General features: G+C 41.6%; 1 protein-coding gene across 3 annotated transcripts in view; it reads right to left on the bottom strand.

The window, feature by feature from the left end:
- LOC115796017 (SPRY domain-containing SOCS box protein 4-like) overlaps nt 1-21,777 on the bottom strand; it is a 77,673-nt gene that overhangs the window by 55,172 nt on the left and 724 nt on the right. For 2 of the 3 annotated variants that reach the window (XM_030752208.1, XM_030752212.1), the window contains exon 2: nt 7,362-7,548. The exons of the other annotated variant lie outside the window; for it this stretch is intronic. The gene's annotated coding sequence lies outside the window, so the exon portion shown is untranslated. The remainder of the gene's footprint in view (nt 1-7,361; nt 7,549-21,777) is intronic. 3 annotated transcript variants of the gene reach the window in all.

Raw genomic sequence — 21,777 nt, 5'->3', positions numbered from 1 at the left:
AACACTACGTGCTCCATGGGAAACGATGTAAAAGGTGTCCATTCTGCGTTAAGGATAGACATGAGCAGTATGGACTTATCTTCTTTTTAGAAAGAGTGATTTTTTTTTCCCCCAAAATGCCAAACCTCTTCATTTATCTGGTAGGTAGCGCTGCAAAAAGGGTTTCTCTCTTTCACCCAGACCAAGAAGCTCTTCAGCAGCCTCAAACCGTTGCTTCTTTGAGCATGGTGGGTATTTTCTTTAAGTACTGAGGCCCTGCTAGCCTGCTTTTAGCCTGCCTATTTACAAGTTTATTCTTCCAGTCTCATTAGTTTATTGATGGTCTTTGCTTTTTTTCTGGGTACTGGCTTTTGGCCAGGCCACCAGACTTTTAGTTTGTTTGATGTTAAATGCAATATTTTGTTGGTAAACTGAATCTAGGGTGTGGCATCTTCTTCACTGAGACAAACTGAGTCACTTTTGTGGTTGTGGCCACTAACGGAAGATGAGTGATGTGAGTTCAAAGTTCTCGACACTGAATCAGCGATAGTAATCGTGGTTTATCACTAGTGAGGTGCCATTTAGGCTGCTGTGGTGGCTGGAACACAAGAGTTCAAACACTCTCTTTGTCTCTTTCTAGGCCGCTATATCGCACTATGACTCAAACCGAAAATGAATGAAATGCACAGTAGCGCTTTCTTTCCTCGTCACAAGTATGGGCTAGTTAAAATGATAACAAGGGCTGCCCCTGGCCTGTAAGCCATACTTTGAGAACCCTGGCATCAAACGGAGAATGAAATAAATAAATAAAACAAGAATAAAGATCTGAAGTCAGGTGACAGTGCGCAGCAACTCTCTCCACTTTCTCCACAGGCAAGAACAAGAAAAAAGAAAGAAAAGCTGTGAGGTGGCAGTGGGGGGGGATTAGTGTGTCAGTAAACATTCAAAACGCTACGAGCACCAAGTGACTGTTTATTCTCGTGCTGGCAAGTCAAATGAAGGCAGACCTCACTGCAATGAGATGAGATTAAAAAAAAAACAAAAAAGGAGAACTGAGAAAAACTCAGTGCGGAAAATGAAAGAGTCTCATACATTCATACCGCTGATCCGGTGAGGTGAAAGGTCAACCTGATGAATATCTCGTTCTGAAAACAAAACACCCTGGCTCCGACAAATACAATGAAAAACCCCCCTATATGCCAGACGATGTAATGTTGCCATGACAACTACAGAAGTACCGAGGAGGCACATGCACAGACACAAGCATGCAGGCGACAGATTTCAGTAGGACGCAGGCCTACACTGAGGATGTCTCCACTGTAAGAATAAGAGGGGAGAATATAGAGAGCCAAATATAGGAACAGAATAATGAGCTCCTTATCAACTGCTCCATCGTTTCCATATCTCCTCTGCTCTCCTCAGCGCTCCATCTCCTTGTCATTTATTCCTCCTCTCCTTCAGCCTTCACAGGACCAAATATTTCCCCAGGGCCACTCTTCTGTATACAAGAGATGCATTACACCAGGAATTTTCTATTATGTGACGACTGCAAGGTTTTCAGGAAAAAAAAAGGAAGAAAAATGTCTCTTTAGGTAGTAAAAACACACTGGACAATTTCCCCACCTCAGGCACAGACTACCGCAGCATGTCAAATGGCTACCAACCCTTTAACCACACACAAAGCACAATAACTCGTGTGATTTTGCAAAAAAGGAGAGCTTGCTAAAAGACCAGACTGTCAAACATCCTCAAACCTCTCCACAGAGCAACCCACACGAGTCTGCAAGCATTCTAAAATAATCAATTATTTTCTTAATCGTAAGCCAACAGTTTTGTCTAGAAACCAGGTTTTCAGGTTACATTCTTTCTCCAACCAACAGAACCCCAAAATATTCCATTTCAGTGCTCATAAAACAGAAAAGCAAATCTTGAGGAGCCGGCACAAACACTGCATTTGGCATTTTTCGCCCAAAATGAGATCACATTGTTAATTGCTTAATTAATGAATTGCTCTGATGCGTTACAGATGCAGACAAATCAGCCAGTGAAGCAAAAATGAACTTTAACGTCACACTGCCACAAATTGCTGGCATCTGCCATTTGAATACAGCCACCTGTTGTATCATGGAAAAGATAATGAGCGACAGCTGACAAACAGCTGGTTCACAACTGTCTGTATCTCTCAGTGCCCGTCTGTCTTAGTCTCTCTGTACCTGCTTCATACCCTGCATCTGCCTTCCATTTGTCCCTTCTTACTGCTCCTTCACTGGCTTCACCGAGTCCTCGGCAGTGGTATTTTTCCCCCGCGCTCCTCTCACTTTGTTTTTCTTAACCTCGATTTTTTTACTCTCTGAACCCTCTGAACACACAAACTTTGTTTCACCCAGAATATTGTCAGCAGTAAAACACAAAGTGCTGACAGGATGACATACTGTTTCTGTTCTGAGTGTTCTCCAAGAGCTGCAGTACACTCATTTTGAAATTGAGTCTAGTGTGCGCTCAAATGCTTTTATAAATTAAAAAAAAAAAAAAAAAAAACCTGAGTGAAAATACCACAGTGGGGCCGTTTCTCTAAGCAACAAGGTGAATAAAGAGAAGATGATACCAGAAACAAAAAGAACCAAAACTGAGGGTCTAACACTCTGCCGGCTGGTTGTGAAAGCTATTTAATTACTTAATTATTTAACCACACACACACACACACACACACACACACACACACACACACACACACACACACACACACACACACACACACACACACCAGGCTGGAGTCAGACCGGAGAGAAATGGGCTGGCTGACAAAAATTACAAAGTTATATTTGAGAGCATTTAGAAACAAGGTCACAGTTACATTGTTTGTTGCCCAGAGAGCTCTTTCAACCATTATCATTGCTTATGCACTGATTATAATTCATGTGAAATGAATTGTTGTTAGTAATGGACCCCCAGGGAATTACCACCCAACTCTGAAGTTGTGAAGTGTTTTAGTGTCTCTCAGCTCAACAATGTGGTTTTCTGTAATGCGACATTAATGTTCTAATTCAGTCTGAAACCTCTCAATTTGGTCACAGCAGGCACATGTTTTTAGCAAAAAGGTTAAAAAAAAAAAAAAAACACTGTAGAGTAATATAAAGCACATAACAAAAAACTCAGCACAATATTTTTGGTCTGTATCTGCTCGATGTGCAAGAAGGCCACTACTATTACCATAGTTTAGCGTAGCATAAAATAAAAATATGTGCGTGGTAAGTGTTTCCTCCAGAATTAAACTATTTGTGGAGGTGTTGGGGGCGACCATGCAGGCATGGGAGCACACAAAAGGGGTCCATGCCTGCTTTCTTAAAGAAAAGTATAAATATCCATGCATCCATCCATTATCTTCTGCTTATCGAAGTTGGGCTACTCTGGCAGTAGGCTAAGCAGGGTATGGCTCAACTCCTTTTGACCTGGAGAAGCAGTGGTTCTACTCTGAGTTCCCTCCAGATGTCCAATTTCCTCATCCTGAGGTTGTATTTGCAGCCAAACTCTTTCAGTCACTGCCCAGATCTCATGACCATAGGTAAGGGCTGAGACGTAAATTGACTGGCAAATTGAAAGCTTCACCTTTGGACTCAGCTCTCTCTTCATCACAACAGGCCGCTACAATGCCCGCATTACTGCTGATGTGGCAGCAATCAGCCAGCAGTCCTCAAGCTCCACCTTCCCTCACTTGTAAATAAGATCCCAAACTACCTGATGTCCTTCATATAGTGCAGCCTCTCTTTGCCCAAACTGAGAGGGAGCACTCCCCCGTTCTCCAGCAGAGAACCATGGCCTCAGACTTGGAGGTGCTGACTCTTGTCCCGGCCATCTCACACTTGGCTGCAAAACCACTCCAGTGCATGCTTCAGGTCTAGGCTCTGATGAAGCCAACAGAATCACATCATCTACAAAAAGAGGACATTATTCTGAGGTTCCCAAAGTAAACAACCTCCTCACCCTGCTCCACCTCCTGCACTAGCTCAGGCTCCTTCCCCACCAGTGAGGTGATGTTCCACATCCCAAAAACCAGTCTGCAATGGTGAGGTTCAACACACCCAGTCCCCCCGGTATTTGCTTACCACCCAGTTCACACAATAATGGAACAATAATTAGATGCTTTTGAAGTGACTTTGTAATCTCAGGGACAGATTCCAACTCTGTCAGAAAAAGCAACTGAAACATGCAGTGCCAGCCAAAAGAAACTGGGACTTTTTCCCCCTCCAGGGGCCTCAATCTTTGTTGTGGCCAGTTGTTTTGGGGGGTGCAAATATATTTGTCCCTCTAGTTTTTCCACTTCTTTGTACATTCCCTCACATCCATTTCAATAGTTTCAGCATTCTCCCTCTAGGAATTTGCTGACATTTGGGAGTCCTTATATTGCTATGATTATTATTCCTTATACTGAGACGATGACTGCGTGGACCCGACGTGTAATTACATTTCTTGGGAGGTGCACATCAGGTTAAAGCATAGATTTCAGACAGACGCATAAATAACCAGTAACAATGGGATGAGAGGCTCTCTTAGGAGGGAGGTGAATAACATCAAGAAGCCCCACACCAACGATCTAAGCAGCCTACTGGAAGGGAAACAGGAGAATGGAAGCCCGCTGGTTGGCAGTAACAAAACTGTCAACACAAGAGCGAGGGGATTGTCTACTATTAAAGCAATGACTCTGTTTTCTCAGAGAAATGAAAAAATAAAAGCCAAAAAATATACTTGGTCACACATTATTATACCTGCTGTTCGCATGTTTATCCTGTGCTTGCGTGGGTTTTCTCCAGGTACTCTGGCTTCCTCCCACAGCCTAAAGACATGCTTGTTAGCCCAGTGATGGAGTGGCAACACGTCTCTTGCCCAATGACAATGACAGCTGGGAGAAGCCATATTTTTAAATTGGCGAGCACATCATTTTAAAACAGAAATTTAACTAAAAAAGAAAAACAAAGAAACATGCTCATTTTACCGATGCCAGCAACATGTGTGATGATAAGTTGCCACATGGTCATCTTTAGGACTCTGTTGCATCCCCTCTTCTTTTAAAACAACCCTCTGAAAGCCGCTGGAACTGAGGAGACCAAATGTTGAAGTTTTAAATGTAAAATGTTCCCTTTTTCTTGATCGATTCAGGATTTCAGCTGCTCAGCATTTCAGGGCCCCCTTTGTTCTACTTTTTGTTTTATAGGCCAGGCCAAATGTTCCCACTGCCAAATGTGGGTAAACGGTTTAGACTGCAGGCGTGCCAGTTTAGCATTGTGACTCTACAGAGGTTTGCTGTTGCAACTCATGCAGACTGTGGTTAAACACTGTCTTGCCAAAATATACCAGACCTTACTTGAAAAGGATGATTCCTGAATGGCAGAATATGTTGCCCCAACACCTGTAGTTGTGCAAGTTACCTATGACTTGTACACTAGTTCACACCCATACCCCATATCTGCTGCCGTTACCCATACACTGGCATGTTACTGGTATCAAATTAAAATCTTTTATTTCAGTCTCAGCATTTGATATGTACCTTTGTACTCAATTTAAATAAATATAGGTTTTAAATAATTTCCAAGCCATTGCATTCTGTTCTTATTCAAACAATTTCCCAACTTTCTTTTAGAAATAAGTGTTGTTTATACTTTTCTAAAATGTTCTTTGGGGAGTTTTGGGGAGAATGAAAACACAGGTCTGTTATATATCTTATCAATTTACAGACCTAAGTTAAGAGCAGCACACAAGTACAAAGAGAAACTAATCACACAATGTCCACATAACATAGTTATTAGAGTCCTGCACATACTGAAGCCATGAAAGCGCAGTGCAGGTTTTTTCCCCCTCACTCGACTATTTTACCTGTGAGTATTATGGCAGTCACGATGCTAGAATTTCAAAATTGATACCGATACCCAGGAAAATACTCAATACTCGAATCCATGTATGATACTAATGGGGAAAAATATTACAAATAATTAAAAGTAATAATTTTTGTAAATATAAAAATTGGCACAATACTGGTTTGTGCAAATCTAATAAGCTACAGCCCCATTTAATTCCCTTAGTTCTGGTGATTAGGCACCATATTTTCATTACTGAGCCAATAGTACTTGTTAAAGTAGACCGCTACTGCTACTGTTTTTTGGTAAACTTTTCTCTGCTTCAATTACAGAAAAACTTAACACTTTTAGTCAAATAACTGTGCTGTCCTGTTAAATGAACACTGTCCATTAACATCACAGATATTATTAGCCATAGCCGCTAACCACCTTAATGATAATTTGACAGCTAATGTTGGTAATAATAGCTAACTGGCTAATGTTAAAGCGGGTGCTGGCCAGGTTACCATTTAGAACATGTGTTTAATACTTGAAATGGGAGCTTTGCTGACCTCTTGAAATTCTTCAAATAAGACCGGGGCGTCAGTCTTTAAAATGCTTTGCCCAGTTTGCAGTGCTGCTGTTCATGTGTTCAGCTGCTAGTGGGGGGAGGGACTGCGCACCTGTAGGCAGTGGTGCTGCGCAAAGTTCTGCGTCAGCAGGCGGAGGCACTGTTTCAAGTCAGCATCAGATCCAAATGTCATTTTTAGCATCAATTAGTATCCAACTATCAATTTTTCTAACAACCCTACTTGATACATATGTAACCTACAGTATCTACCATACTGGGGGGAAAAAGTACTGTGGTATTTTCAGAATTTTGGTATTGAAAGGTACAGGGTACCCAGCAAGGTAAGTATCCATTCTGGTGACATCCTTGGTGAGAATGTACCAGTTTCCCTTTTCTCTGAACCGTACTAATGGCTGATACTGTTGTGAGGGGAGAAATGGGCCGTGGATATTTGACATGACATGTACTGTTTGACAAATGTAACCGCCACTCTTTCCCCCCCTCTAGGTTCACATATGTCCACCAACTCAGGTTTAAAAATGGAAAGCAGGGGCACAAACCTTCATTCACATTTAAAAGCACCAAATCAAAACATGAATCTCACAAACCAAGAGAGATACAGCCTCAGCAGACTCAAGAACACTTTAAAGCCTCTGTCGGAGACTGCAGACCACACTCAAAGATAGTGTTTCCACAGCCGTTTTCTGCCTTCCACTGGGAGCTAAACAGATGCTGAATGACATCACAAACCCATCTAATGCAGTGACTGTCTGTAGTCGGATGATGAACAGTGATTGCAATTATGTGATAAAGTGATTACTAACTGCTAACCGATGCTCTCTCACTCTCGCACACACACATACGCAGAGTGGGCTCCACTCCTCTCAGACTGGTGACACGCCTCATCAAACTGTGGCCAGTTATAAGTGGCGCTGACACGTGTGTTTGTGTCTGTGCATGTCTGTCTGTGTCCATAATCATACCCGCGTGTGCGTCACTGTCTGTGCGGCGGCAGCGTGCCTTCACAGCATGTGCCCGTGGTGGTTTGGTTTCCGCTCAGAGGGCTGTGAAGTGGCCTGATGAAAGCTCACACATGGTGGCGGTGAGAAGAGCCCCGATCTCCTGTCGTGACCAAACAGCTCAAACGGCTGGACAGCGAGTCCTCCCGGTCTGTCGCAGATATTTAACAGTGACAAGAAAGAAAAGAGAACTTTAGTAAGTTGTCAGGAAAATTAGCTCGCCTTTCATCCCAGATGTTGCCACAGAAAAAGGCTTAGATTTTTAACTCTGGCTCTTCACTCTCCTATTACCAACTAAACTGGCTGACAGAGGACATTCACACTTTTCAGGTCAACCAATCAGGTTTAGCCACGGCCCGTGCCAATCACATTGTAAAATCCCTGCTGTCAGGTATCATTTCAGTCCACCTGCATGAAACTTTCCACTGAGCTCATTCTGAAGTCCTGCTCCACATCCCGTCCAACCAAATCAGTGAGACTTACTGTCCACTCTTTTACAGCTTGTCATGTGATTACCCAAGTACAACTGTAATGTCACGATGAGGTATAATTACCACAGCATTCTTACATTTCTCTTTAACTTTTCCTGCTGTGGACACCATTTCATATAAATGAATGCGATTATGCTCTAAGCTTCTTTTTCACTAAGTCTCTGCTGATTAAAATCGATTCACTTTGTTGTTTTTATTTCATTTTTATCCTCAGTGGAGTCCTCAGATTAGTGGTGGAGAAGGAGGTGTGCAAACTTCCAAATGCCAAAACTAATACTGTTAAAAAAAATAAATAAATAATTTAAAGCATACTGACACATAAAAAGCTCACATGAAATGCATTTATAAGTTTGCTAAGATTAGGAGGAGGTGCAACATGCAACAGCAAGATGTGCAAAACGACAACGCAAAGTATACGGATGCTTTCATACAGTGGATAAGGTCTGACTAAACAGTTTAATGAAAAATAACGAGGATCATATGTATTGGTCTTTATAGTAGCAAATCTCAACTCAACTGAATGGCTTGGGTGATTTTGAAGTGACATAGTGGGCATGTTCTTAACCACAGCCACCAAATCACTAAATGAGAGACTATATTTTGCTGCAGAGACTCAAATATGAACTGGAGCATTAAAGCTGAACTGGAGACCTGCTATCGCACCTAATCTCAGTGTGTCTTTTAATCTGCTACCCATCTGGGAGGTTATTTAATTTACTAATAGAGTATCGGAGGTTAGCTGGCTAATGCCGTTGTAGCAAATGCTAGCGTAAATGGTAGACTTAGGCCTCAATCACGCAGGTCTAGAGACCAGTCAGAAACCATCATGGCAACCTCTGGTCACTAGGGAAAAATCTGTATTCGTTCACTGGTTGGCAAGTGGTTGCTGGAGGTTGCTGGCTATCGCTGGGATCAGTCACAAAGAGGGTGTTGCACCAAAAACCTCCTTATAAACCAGAAACAGAGAATGTTTGCCTTCAAAGTGAAAGTTATGCCTCACTGCAACCAACACATTTCAAAAGGCTCAGCTTTTACTTTGAAGGCGACTGTTCTCAATTCCTGATTTGCGATGCATTTTTCAGTTTCAGTACCACTTGGCAAACAGTTTGCAAGTATTTGCAGACAGTCAGCATCTTCCATGGAAGCTGTTGGTGACCAAGGCTGTTAGCAACCAAAGCAAATGTAAGGAGGTTAATGATCAATTTCACACTAGCGACTACCAGCAACCTCTAGCAACCATTCAACAACCAGTCTTAAGGCCCTTTCACACCGGACGCGTAAATTCCGTGCGAATGTTTCGTGCGTTAAAAATATTTTTCGGACTCTCCTGTTCTTAATGCAGCCGTTCACACCAACCGCGTCATTTCACAGGACGAATTTGCGGCATTTATTTTTTCGGATCAAGTTCGATTTTTCTGACTTTCGCAAGCGAACAAACAGGACTGACCAATCAGAGTGCTGCATTTAGCAGCAAGCGAGGTCATAGCTCAAAACGCGCACCGATGTACTGAATATACAGTGATGTGGGAACAATAAAATCATAATATTTTACCTCAGACACACAGCTACACGCTGCTCCGGGTCAGTCGGCTCTCTGATATTATCCTTTGCCTCCTCACATGTGATCCCAACTCTGCCAACAAGAGCTCAAACTGTCCCACTGACATCCAGAAATTAGAGTGAAAGCATCCGTGATGCAGCTTCAGCTCCATGATCAAACCATGAAACTCTCCCTGCTGCTGCTTTCTTATGAGTTGGATGAACCCATAAACTCTGTTTCTTCCTTCTCTTGTTTAGAAACATCAGGACCATTACATCATCACTTGATGTCGACTGCATTTTTTTTTCACCGTGCGTTATATAGGGAGGATTTAGTCGCAAAAACGCAACGCGTCCGGTGTGTATATAGGTTACACGACAGGTTCGCATCCGAAAGATTCGGAATTTCATGTCATTTTTACGCAACGCATCCGGTGTGAAAGGGCCTTTAGAATACACACAATCCCTAGTGATCAGTTGTTACCTGGGCTCACTGACTAGTAGCTAGAGCTGAGTGAATGGTGCTTTAGCAAACACTTTTACAGAAACTGCAAGCAACTGCCAGCAACCAATCAGGGAATACTCATTTTCCCTTCATGACCAGTGGTTGCCAGATGGTTGCTGACCAGTCTCAAAGGCCTACGCAGCTAAGGCCCAAGGGACCACTTTTAACTCTTGATCTCAGTTCTCTAGAAATATCTGAACTTCATAAATGAATGCAGTTCTGTACATATCTACCTGACTGTAGTAATGAATTGTTTACATTACAGAACTGGAACTAAACCTATACTAGTGCCTAAATTCACCACCTGCACTTCTCACCCTTACACAGACATCACCATCTGCAATGACACACTCCAGAGTATTTCCTTCCTACTTCTCTTATCCTCCTCATAAGCCTCTCATGTTTCTCCCACATTTCCTTACACCTCTCTTCTAACCAGTCACCTCCTTCCCTCACCATTCTGCCAGTCTGAAATGACTCACAATACAAGCTTCTTTAAAAAAAGAAAAATGCAAACCTCTCATCCTCTCACCTTCACATCCTTCTTATTCAGCTCCTTCTCACCTTCTGTTCACCTTCCTTCTTTCTCTCTCTTTACTTCCGTCTCAGTCCACCGCCCAGCCCCTCGTTTCCTCACTCGCCCCATCCTTCCACCTTACACAACCTTTTATTCCTCCTATTAACTTTCCACCTTCCTCCTTTCTCTTGTGTTTCTGTATAGCTCTATTAATGTATTCTTTAATTCTCCTCAATTTTTTTCCGGTCGAAAAACATGACTCCCCCCCCCCCCCCCCCCCCCCCCCCGACTCAGCAGTGTCCATCACAGAGTCAATGAGTCACACTTCTGTTCATCCTTGTGATGACATAAAAAAAACATCCTGTTCCCCAGACTGCTGGCTACAAATACACACAAACCGACAGACTCCCATTTACTACTCTTCAATGCCCATGTCCATCATTAGCTTACTGTTAAACAACACAGGGAGCAGAAAGAGCCAGCTGAAAGCTACAACCAGCTGTGCCATTATCATCTCCCTGCTGGGCGTGCATGTCTGTGTGTGCGTCTACACGTATGTCCATTTTTCTCAATTACATTTGTTTAAATGTATAACACAGGCTTTGTTTAAGCCAATATTAACTTTTTCCAAACTGGGCGCTTTTAATCGTTTTCTGGCTTTTGTTGTGTGTGTGTGTGTGTGTGTGTGTGTGTGTGTGTGTGTGTGTGTGTGTGTGTGTGTGTGTGTGTGTGTGTGTGTGTGTAGGCCCATCTCCATAATTAGGGCAGACCAGCCACACATGGGTCTCCCCTGACACTTCCCCTCCAAGATTTAAATATTCATGAGACTCTAAACGCTTTCATGAGCTCTGTAATTACGGACAGAAAATAGTCAGAGAGAGAGAAAAGGGAAAAAAGTGGGAGGCAGAGTCAGAAATGCCCTTAAATTAAGAAAAAAAGGAAGGAGAAAAAAAAAGGGCTGTATTTACAGAGAGGATCAATACTATTGTGCAGTTTTGCCACCAAAGCCAGTGACCTATTGACACTCCTGAAAGGACAAGAAATGTTTAAGGTTTAAGGAGACGGCTCCTGACTCCAGTTATTTTTTTATATAATTTGCACTGACTGTAGATAATTTTAGTATCTCATTATGTGCATTTACACCATTAAGAACTTCTTGATTTGATATGAAGGAGTTTATCTTTTTAAGCATGACTATTTAAGTGTATGAGCTGAGAACAAATTAAAAATTAACAAGGTAATTAAACAAATTAAATGAAAAAAAATGTTACAGTCATGAATAGAAGTTTCTTAGACTCTAAGGAGTCATAGTCCATAAGCATTTTTTTGTGATTATCTAAGTAACAGATTCTCTCAGTTTATTCCCTTTTAGGTTTGAGTATCTGCCAAGCAGACTTGGGCGATAACCCAAATATGTACAGAGGCTGACATGAAGAGTCGACCTATATGTGATTCATCTAATTTGAATCATGCAAGTATGCTAACTAAAAGCTTTTCCCTGGATATTCCAGTGAACTGTTTGCTCTCTAGATGCAAGCCTCTGCCACATCCTCCTTCTATTGTGTATTTTTTCATAAAAGAAACAGCATGCATTACAGGTATTGCTGTTTGAAAGAGGTGCAAACACTTTTAATGGTACACATAGTTATGTGTAACATCAAAGGGAAACTTGGAAAACACACTTTTGGTCAGTCTTTTCTGAACAGCATTTATGGTGTTGCAGGTATGTAACACACTTGTGCACAATCGCTGCATAAGGTGGGGATGATTGTGTGATTGTTCGTTTTAGACCCCTCCCCTACCACCATCACTGAAAGTTTCAGGTACTATTAGATGCAAGCACTTTTCTTAAAGCATACTTCAAGATTCCGAAAAGCAGTACATGGAGCATGATTATATAATATAATGCAAAATATATAGTACCAACCAAAGGTTTGGACACACTTACCCATTGGAATGAATGGGTAAGTGTGGTACTGTATGTATCAATGAGATCTGTAGCCTATTTAGCTACTCCAGTTTAAGAGTCCTAGAATTGCTTTTGCTGACACACTTTCACACTGTCAAGACTCACTAGGACACTTGAATCACTTCAACAATGCTATGAACATGCTAATTTGGATTATGTATACAGTGAGACAAGAAAAATTATGTACACTCACCTACATCTTTGTTATGATAATGAGTAGATGTCTCCCACTACACAGGTGAAGTGGCCATGAACCTCTACTGCGTGCATGCATCAGTGCAAAAACACAGCTATAACTACTGTGCAAAAGTCTTGAGCCACACCCATTGCTTTGTGTTTTGCTAGGAAATGGGGATTTATTTATTTACTGAAACATGGACGTATAGTTTATTAGGAAGTATTCTTGTAATTTCTTTCAGTAGTCTTCAGGGATAGTTCTCCAGGCTTCTTGAAGGCCATTAAAGCTCTTCTTTGGATGTTGGCTGCATTTTGTTACATTCTCTGTCTGATGATCCCACACTGCTTTAATAATGTTGAGGTCCGGGCTCTGGGGAGGCCAATCCATGACTGATAGTTTTCCATTGTGTCTATCCAGGTATGCTTTCACTGCATTGGCAGTGTGTTTGGGATTATTGTCATGCTGAAAAATTAAGCCAATCAGAAGCTTTTCAGATTGTAATGCATGGTGGCTCAAAATCTGAAATTCCATCAATTTTGACAAAATCATCAATAGCACTGGCTCAAATGCAGCACCAAACCATCACTTTCACCATGACTTACAGATGGCTGTAGACACTCACTGTTGTACCTCTCTCCTGACTCCAATATTGACGATGATGTGAGCCAAAAATTTCAAATAATCACTCCATAAAACTGGATTTTCAGTCCAGTACGTGTGTAATGTGGCATACCTCATCCTTTTCTCCATTTCCCTTCCTTAAAAATGGCTTCTTGACACTGAGACCATTTCTGATGAGGCTTCAGTGAAAAATAGATCTGGCCGATACATCTCTCAGGTCCTGCGTTAGATCTTTGCTGGATTTTTTCCTATTTCTGAAGGACATGACTTTCAGATACTGTTCATCTGAGGGGGTAGATTTTTAGGCCTGTCTCTTCTTCCGTTGTCGTCCATTTGTTCAGTTTCCTCACACACTACATACCATGCTGAGATATGCCAAGTTTTGGGCTAGTAGCACTTTGGAAATCACCTTGTTGGTACAAAAGCATTTTATGCCTGTCAAACTGTGTTATCTTTGCTATTTTTCATAGATTCAACTAAAGAAATGGGAACTGACAACATGTTTTTGTGACAGGCTGCTAGTAACAAAGTGCCTAAAGATACAATTTGAAATTGGTTCTTTGCTAAGTTATCTGTTATGTGTAGACACAACAGTGGTTCGTCCCTCGAGTTAGGTGCTTTTTTTAAGCTTGAATGAGTCATAGGTCAGTATTAAGTGGCTTAACAAAGAAAAAAACATCACTTTGAAAATGGTCGGTACAAGTTCTGAATTGAAGATGAGTGAAAAAGCAGCCAATGTCTAAAGAAAAACTTTAAAAGACCTTCTGAAAGCCTGGAGAACTATTGCTCAGGACTACTTTAAAAAATTACAAGCACATCTGGCTCCTCAGAAGCAAAATATAAAGAAATGAGGAGTAGCTAAATATTTTGTCATAGTATAGTATTTCCTGGTTTGAGTGTTGATAGGTCCGTTTGCAGCAAAATTGGGACAAACACCATCTTTGGCATTACAGAAATCTCCATCAGATTTCTATTCAGGATTCCCTTGGTGCTATGTCAGTTTTATTGATAAGACACTTGTTTTGCCACAGACAGTTCTATTACATTGCTCAGCCTTATGACTCTTGCAATAAAAAATGTAATTGGCTATGTTTCCCACAAGTGTCTCAACATTTTTTATCGCTTTCCTTTTAAAGCCTCAGGACAAATCTAACTTCAATATTTGTGCAAATATGATACATTGTAATTAGGCCTTATGATGCTGTCTGGTCTATTTTTGACTTTATAAAGTAAATAGTTGGCAAAGTCAGCAAGGATTCCAGTTACAACACTCTCAGAGATGATATGTGAGAACACTTCCAGGATTTTAAAGTCCCTGACAGGAAATTCTTTAGTTTCCCATGTTAGTAAAAGAAAACATCACCTGTCATCAAAGCAAACACTAGTAAGTAGGCCCTCTTGATTTTGTTTCTATTGTATTTTCTTCACAACCATCTGACATTTTAGTGCTCTAGACAAAACAATCACATGCCCGCTTCACATTCCAGGATGAGTAAATTGATTTTATCCATCTGGAAAAGCCATCAGATAGTGCCATGGAAGCCATGAAATCACAGGCCGACTAAAGCAGGAGGCAAATGATTCAGAGGCAATTGTCCCCACACTGACACTGAACTGACACACACAGAACAACACAAGGAAGCATTTACACTGAGCAGAAACACACACATGGACACTAAATCACCTTAAAATGACAAATAAGCAGGAGGACAGAAGCTCAGACGCTGTCGTCATTTATATGTAAATGAGCACACTGCTACTATCCTCCATGCAGCCCTCTTGGCTCTCCAGAAACCACGAGACGAGGCAAACTTTCAATCAGATCAGACAAGATGTCAGGCAAGATGATTGTAAGCGACAGGAAGCCAAATGATGCGTGACAAGACAGGACATGATGAGGTGAAATGAGCTAAAAATGATGGGGTTTACGAGGAGCGGACATTAACTGAAAACTGAGGTATTTGTCACAGCACTAATGACTGCATGTTTCCCGTGTTCTTCCCAAGGACTCCAAAATTACTGGTGGCTTGTCGGGCTGTATGTTGACGACTTACTGCTGCAATCTTACTTACAGAAACAGACCACCCAGGATAACAGTAAGATGACAAGAAGCATCAGCTGCACTCTGATAAACTGATGACTTAATTCAAGTGCCGTTTTTGGGAAAGATGCATTCAATGGTTTTAGGAATGTAAGACAGTCTGTCTGCATCCCTGACATTCCGGTACAAGGAGGAAATCTGCCAATATGACTGTAAAGTGCACCATTACTGGAGTTATCCTGTCATTGTAATGGCCTCTGTGAGTCAGCATTACTTTAGCAGGCACAAAATACCACACACACACACACACACACACACACACACACACACACACACACACACACACACACACACACGTGAATACGCATAGACACTGACTGCATTTAAACACTAAGCACATGCCAAGGGCAGGAGGAAAACACCATCTTCCTGCCTGCTTCTCACTGCAGCAGTTAATGCCATTGACTTTAGAGTGCAGCCGCGCATGAGAGTGCAGTTTATTCCTGAGTGATGTCTGTGTATTAAAGTATAGGTCTGTGCGTCTGTGTGTGTGTGAGCATTTTTGTAAGCTCAGCAGTCCAAGAGTGACTTAACAAAAGACTGCTGAATATAAATCTATTCCCACTCCATCTGTCTTGGTAAAAGGCACATATTTACATTGCTGCCCAAAGACAGACAGACAAAAAGTTCAAAATTATATTAGCACTGTAACAGCTGTGAATTAGCCAAGCAGAAAGCTCCTGACCTGCAAAATGAGGTCACTCTCAAAAAAAAAAAAAAAAAAAAAAAAAAGGGGGAACACATAAATACACATCGCACCAACAACCAGCTCTTAAACTAAAATCATCAACCCTTTGAGGGTTAGATCCACAAATCACACCAAAAGTCGAAGTTAAATTTGGATTCAGGTCTGGTGAAGTTGTGACCCAGTCAATTTATTCCTCATCACCAAGGAACTGCCTACACACCCTGACCGTTTGAGGTTGGGCATCAGGAAGAAACACAGCACCAGTGACAGTGGGTCTGAGAACTTCAATCAGGGTACCACTGGCTAATGTCTGTATGACCCTCCAAGGATACGCCCCTCCAGACCATCACTGACCCACTTTCAAACCAGTCATGCTGGATGTTGCAGGCAGTACAACCTTCCCCACTGTTTAATGTCTGTCACACGTGCTCGGTGTGAACCTGCTCTCATCTATGACAAGAACTGGGCACTCGTAACAGATTTGCCATTTCTGGTGGCAATGCCAGTTGAGCTGCATGGTGCTGAGCTGTGAGCAGAGGTCCCACTAAAGGTCACAAGGCCTTCGTGCCACCTGCAAAGATTCAGTCTCTGACAGTTTGGTTAGAAACACATACAAGGACCACTGGAGGTCATTCTGTCGGGCTCTGGCAGTACCCCTCCTGGTCCTGTTGCTGGGTTAATGCCCTTCTATGGCCCTGTCCAGCTCTCCTGGTGTCTCCTTGACAGTCTTGAGACTGTTCTGGAAAACACAGCAAACCTCCATCTGACAGTATGCATGTATGTGCCATCCTGGCAAATCTGGACAACCTGTGCAGCATTAATGGGCTGCCAATACTGTCCATAGACAGTACAAAAGATGGAAGTAGCTACTGTCATGTCACCCATTGGTTTCTGAAGTCCTATATAAAATGAATAAAAACATATCTTACAAGGAAGGGCAGGCACAACTGGGAAACCTCATTGGCTAATAATTTGTGCCTGACAGCTCGTCAGCCAGTGCGCGTGCAGTTTCATAACGCAGATGATCCTCCATTTTGAAACATGGTATGACCAAGATTTACAAAATAGACTTTATTTTTTTTATTTAATATGACCCCAAACAAGTGACTGAGCCCATAAACACAACAGAAAGAGTTTACAGATGTCGAGTCTGAAAGCCATTGTGGTGGCCTTCAGAAAGAATGTAAATTTGTAGGCACTTCCATATTGGTTTCATTTTTCCAACGTGGAAGCTACGTCCATGTTTAATACTGTTTGTGATACTGTCACATTACCAAAAAAGCAAAACTAGAGAAAATCAGTCTGGTGGGATCATGGAGAGAGCAAGAGATCTGTAGTCACCACCTGCAAAACCATTCCCATTTTGGGGAGTTATTGTTGCCTCTCCAGTGCACCTGCTGCCACTTTGATTCGCACCACAGGAAGTGAAACGGATTCAGGATGATTTGTGCTTCCTAACTGGCCAGTTCGACATCCCTGAAGTTAAACCGACTTTGTGTTATGCTGTGACGAGTAAGTGCTCCCTTATTTATTGAGGAGTTTGCAATTACCTGACTAATAATACGGCTTCCTGTTTGGCTTAGGCCCAGTCACAAAGACCTCGGGACCAGTTGGCGACCACCTGGTAACTACCAGCTGCTAGGGAAAAAATGTATTCCCCAGCCAGTTGGGTTTGATAGCGAAAACGCCAAACTAGAGATTTCATAATGATAGTCCACAAACCCATGGGTAGTCTTAGTAGAGTCTGTGGAATTAATAATCCTAAACAGAAAGAACAGCTGATTCAGATACATGTAAATCTAGGTTAATCTATCTATGCAGAATTAAAAAGGTAATATCATTTCACATCAACACACAACAAAAAGGCAATTTGTCCAGTAATGCCACCATGTTTTTTTTGCATGCAACTGTACATAGGATCATTTTTACCACTTCCTCACGCTTGCCAAAACATGCCTCTCTGCATTAGAACCACAACCCTCTGTGCTCTGTCCTGTGATCTATTTTCAACCTTGATTTAGTTTAATTTGAGACTTCACAGGTTCACATCTTTGAGTCTGCTTCCTGTCAGAGCTTGCTTCCTGTGGTACTCTGCTGTGGTACAAAACAACCTCAGTGGGAGAGGCGGGGAAATAAAGTAATTAAAAATAATGATGGCTGATGGAAAGCAGCTCATACTGACTACAAAATGTTGTCTGTTTTGTCACCAAATCGCCTTGTGTCTCACCGAATAATGAGCACTGTGACACATTGGGCGCTGTGCAGAATGCAGATGAGCAATATGTTCAGCAACTGTCAAAAAAATAAATAAAAATTGAGCTAAAATCTGATTTAATATTCATTTCTGTGACCAACGTGTTGATTAATTAATGAGCTATAAGGCTGAGTCAACTACTGCCTGGGCTGTTGTCGCTTTTGTGAGTTAGAAAAAGTCACCCATCAGTAAATGAGTACTCTGACATTTTGATTCACAAAGAACTTTCACTATCTAAATCTGGGGATATTCACCACTGCATCCATGATACCAGACACTATCTGTTCAGTTTAAAGACCAATGATGGAGGAACGGGGGGGTGATAAGAAACAGCCAAAAAAATCCTTATCTGGCCTACAAGATGAATCCCATCTGCCTCTCTCCTTACACTGACTCATAACATAGCTTATTAGTCCCTCTGGGTGGATAAAGAGATTTTTAAAAGCAAGGGGAAAAGCAGGAAATAAAACAGAAAAAAATGATTTAAAGAAAGAGAGCTGAATGAGCAGAGGAGGAGAGAGAAAAAGTATAGGATCAACATCAACAAGTTAGATGACATTTAGAAGAATTTAAAGTGCAGGTATAAACCAGAAAGTGTTTTTAAAGCCTTTAAGTGTCACTTAAAACCCAAGACCTGAGAGCTGAAAGCATCCACAATTAGTTGAAGTGCATCTTACTCGATAAACCTAGTTTTTTAAATTTGAGCCCAGCCAGTACAAAATTTTAGGAAGTCAACATTGGTCGCAAAGAGGTATACACTGCTGCATTGAAAACCTCCCTGCAATTGCGTTATGTGCTTAGCAGATTGCTGTGGTCGCCTGCAGTTTGCATGGCAGATGCAGACTTAAATGCTAATACTCACCAACTACTTGCTGAGCAGGTAATGAAACTGTGAAAAGAACACACAAGAACATTTACCTTCAAAGTAAAAGTTTGAAACTGAGGCAGAATTTTTGAGTTACCTTTTGTCAAGTTCCACTGCTGTTTAGTGAGTAGTTGGCAAGTGTTTGCAGACAAGTCAGCATGCAAACTACAGGAAACTGCAGCAATCTGCTAATGACCAAAGGGATCAAAAGGAGCACCCTCTGCTGATTGACTGATTTCACCTAGCAACAGTCAGCGACCTCCAGCAACCACTTGCCAACCAGTCATGGAACGCACATTTTTCCCATAGCGACTGGAGGTTGCAAGGGGAGTCATCGTTGATCTCTAGATCTGTGTGACTGAAGCCTGATTTAAATTGATCCTAGGTGTAAATGTGAGTGTGAACGGTTGTCTGTCCAGTCCAGAGTGTACCTTGCCTTTTGCCCTATGACAGTTGGGATAGGCTTCAGCCCCCAACACCAAAGTAAATGGATGGATGATACATATCAGCTGGTATTCCATATAAACATTCTCTGGAGCTTGAAAAAGGCGACTGGACTTCTTTTTGTTTCTTGAAGAAGTTTCACCTCTCATCCGAAAGGCTTCTTCAGTTCTCAACCAAATGGTGGAGAGACCCAGGTATTTAAACCCCTGTGGGCGTAGTCCCCTGGAGGTGGTTATGACCCTCTATTGATCATGTGCGTGAACACATGTGCCCAGGTGTGAAGGGCCCATATAAACATTGTAGAGTTTTAACAGAGTCCTTCAAGAAGAAAGCAAATATAAAAACCTCTTGGCCGTTAGAATTTCAGGCTACACCAAGCCTTTATGGGCACCTGTGTTCATGTTAAATGTCATCTTTCTTTGAATTTCTGTGCATGTTGGATACCATACACTCACGGAGAACACAACCTTTCTAGTTCTAGGTTAGATCTCCTTTTATCTTCAGAGCTGTCTTAATTTTTTTATGGCATAGGTTCAACAAAGTGCTGGAAAATTTAGAGTTGGATCAATATTGACTTGAAAGCATCACACAGTTCCTGAAAATTTTTCAGCTGCACATCCATGATGTGAATCTCCCGTTCCACTACATCCCAAGGGTGCTCTGTTGGATTGAGATCTGGTGACTGTGGAGGGCATTTGAATACAGTGAACTCAGTTTCTGAAATACTTAGACCACCACACCAAGTCACTTAATTCACTTTTCTTCTCCATTCTGATGCTCAGTTTGAACTTCAGCATGTCATCTTATGTCATTATTGTAGGGTCTTTACCCACAATACAAAGCGCCTTGAGGCGACAGTTTGTTGTGATTTGGAGCTATATAAATAAAATTGAATTGAATTGAATTGAATTGAATTGAATTGAATTGAATTGAATTGAATTGAATTCATCTTCATCATGCCTACATGCCTCAATGCACTGACTTGCTGCCATGTGATTGGTTGATTATACATTTGTATTAACGAGCAGTTGAACAGGTGTCTCTAGTAAAGTATCTGGTGAGTGTATACACTATTACATACATCTGTGTGACAGGACAATATCGGCTGATAACTGGTATATTGCTTTATTCTTTATTATTGTATTAGATAGATAGATAGATAGATAGATAGATAGATAGATAGATAGATAGATAGATAGATAGATAGATAGATAGATAGATAGATAGATAGATAGATAGATAGATAGATAGATAGATAGATAGATAGATAGATAGATAGCAAAGCAGCTACAATGTCAGTTTGTGTTTGAGACATTAAATTAAACAGTAAAAATAAGCCACTATGTCAGGTGACGAGTTGGCACTGAAAGCTGTTTAGGTGCCAGTAACAGTTAAGGTGTCTACATGTGTTCAACAGCTGAAGCTGTCAAGTGAAACAGACCAAATTAGCTTAAGTTTTAGTTGGTGTGTTGAGCCTGAAACCAGTGAAAGTGTGTGCCCTGTAAATAGAAGAAGTGTCTATAATTCAAGAAGCAGGAAAGGAGAACTGAGAAAATTGGGGGAAAAAAAAAAAAATGTGGCAAGAAAACTTCAGGAATGAACAAGAGCAATGTTGAAGTGTCATGGAAGCAGAAAACAAGATGGGAAGGATATGAGATAAAATGAAACAGAAGGGAAGAAGTTAGTGAGGGGAGATGCTGGTGAACAGTCTGACCTCCTGTAGTGACCAGCTGGTGAGATCCAGCAGACAGATAAATGACCCCCCTGTCACTCTTACAAAGCTCTGTCTCCGCCTTCTGCTCCATCTCTCCTCTACAACCACCACCCGCCCTTATTTAGACAGGTCATCCATCAACAAGCACACTCCACTGACCACCTTTCCACACCAACACTTTTGGCCGTTCCTTGTTAGTAAATCATATGTAGGCACACTGCACCAGGCACACGTGTTCTCACACTCATCTTGTCAACTTTCCAGAGCCTTCTCCTCTCCCCTCTCTCTTTTCTCCTTCACTGTCTACCCTTCCTTTCTCTCCTCCCCTCCCACCATCTGCTCTCCATCTCCCATGTCCTTGTCACCTTACTCATCTTAGCTTAATAAATGTCAAGATGTGGCAACACAGATAAATCAGAGTGCAGCAAGGAAAGGTGTTGGTACTTTAACAAGATTCATTAATATAATCAACCACTGTAATTCTCTATAAAAAC

Source organism: Archocentrus centrarchus, chromosome 17 (genome assembly GCF_007364275.1).
Source record: "Archocentrus centrarchus isolate MPI-CPG fArcCen1 chromosome 17, fArcCen1, whole genome shotgun sequence".
Taxonomy (NCBI): Eukaryota; Metazoa; Chordata; class Actinopteri; order Cichliformes; family Cichlidae; genus Archocentrus; species Archocentrus centrarchus.
The sequence above is the reverse complement of the archived record's forward strand: the minus strand, read 5'-3'. Positions and strand labels throughout refer to the sequence as shown.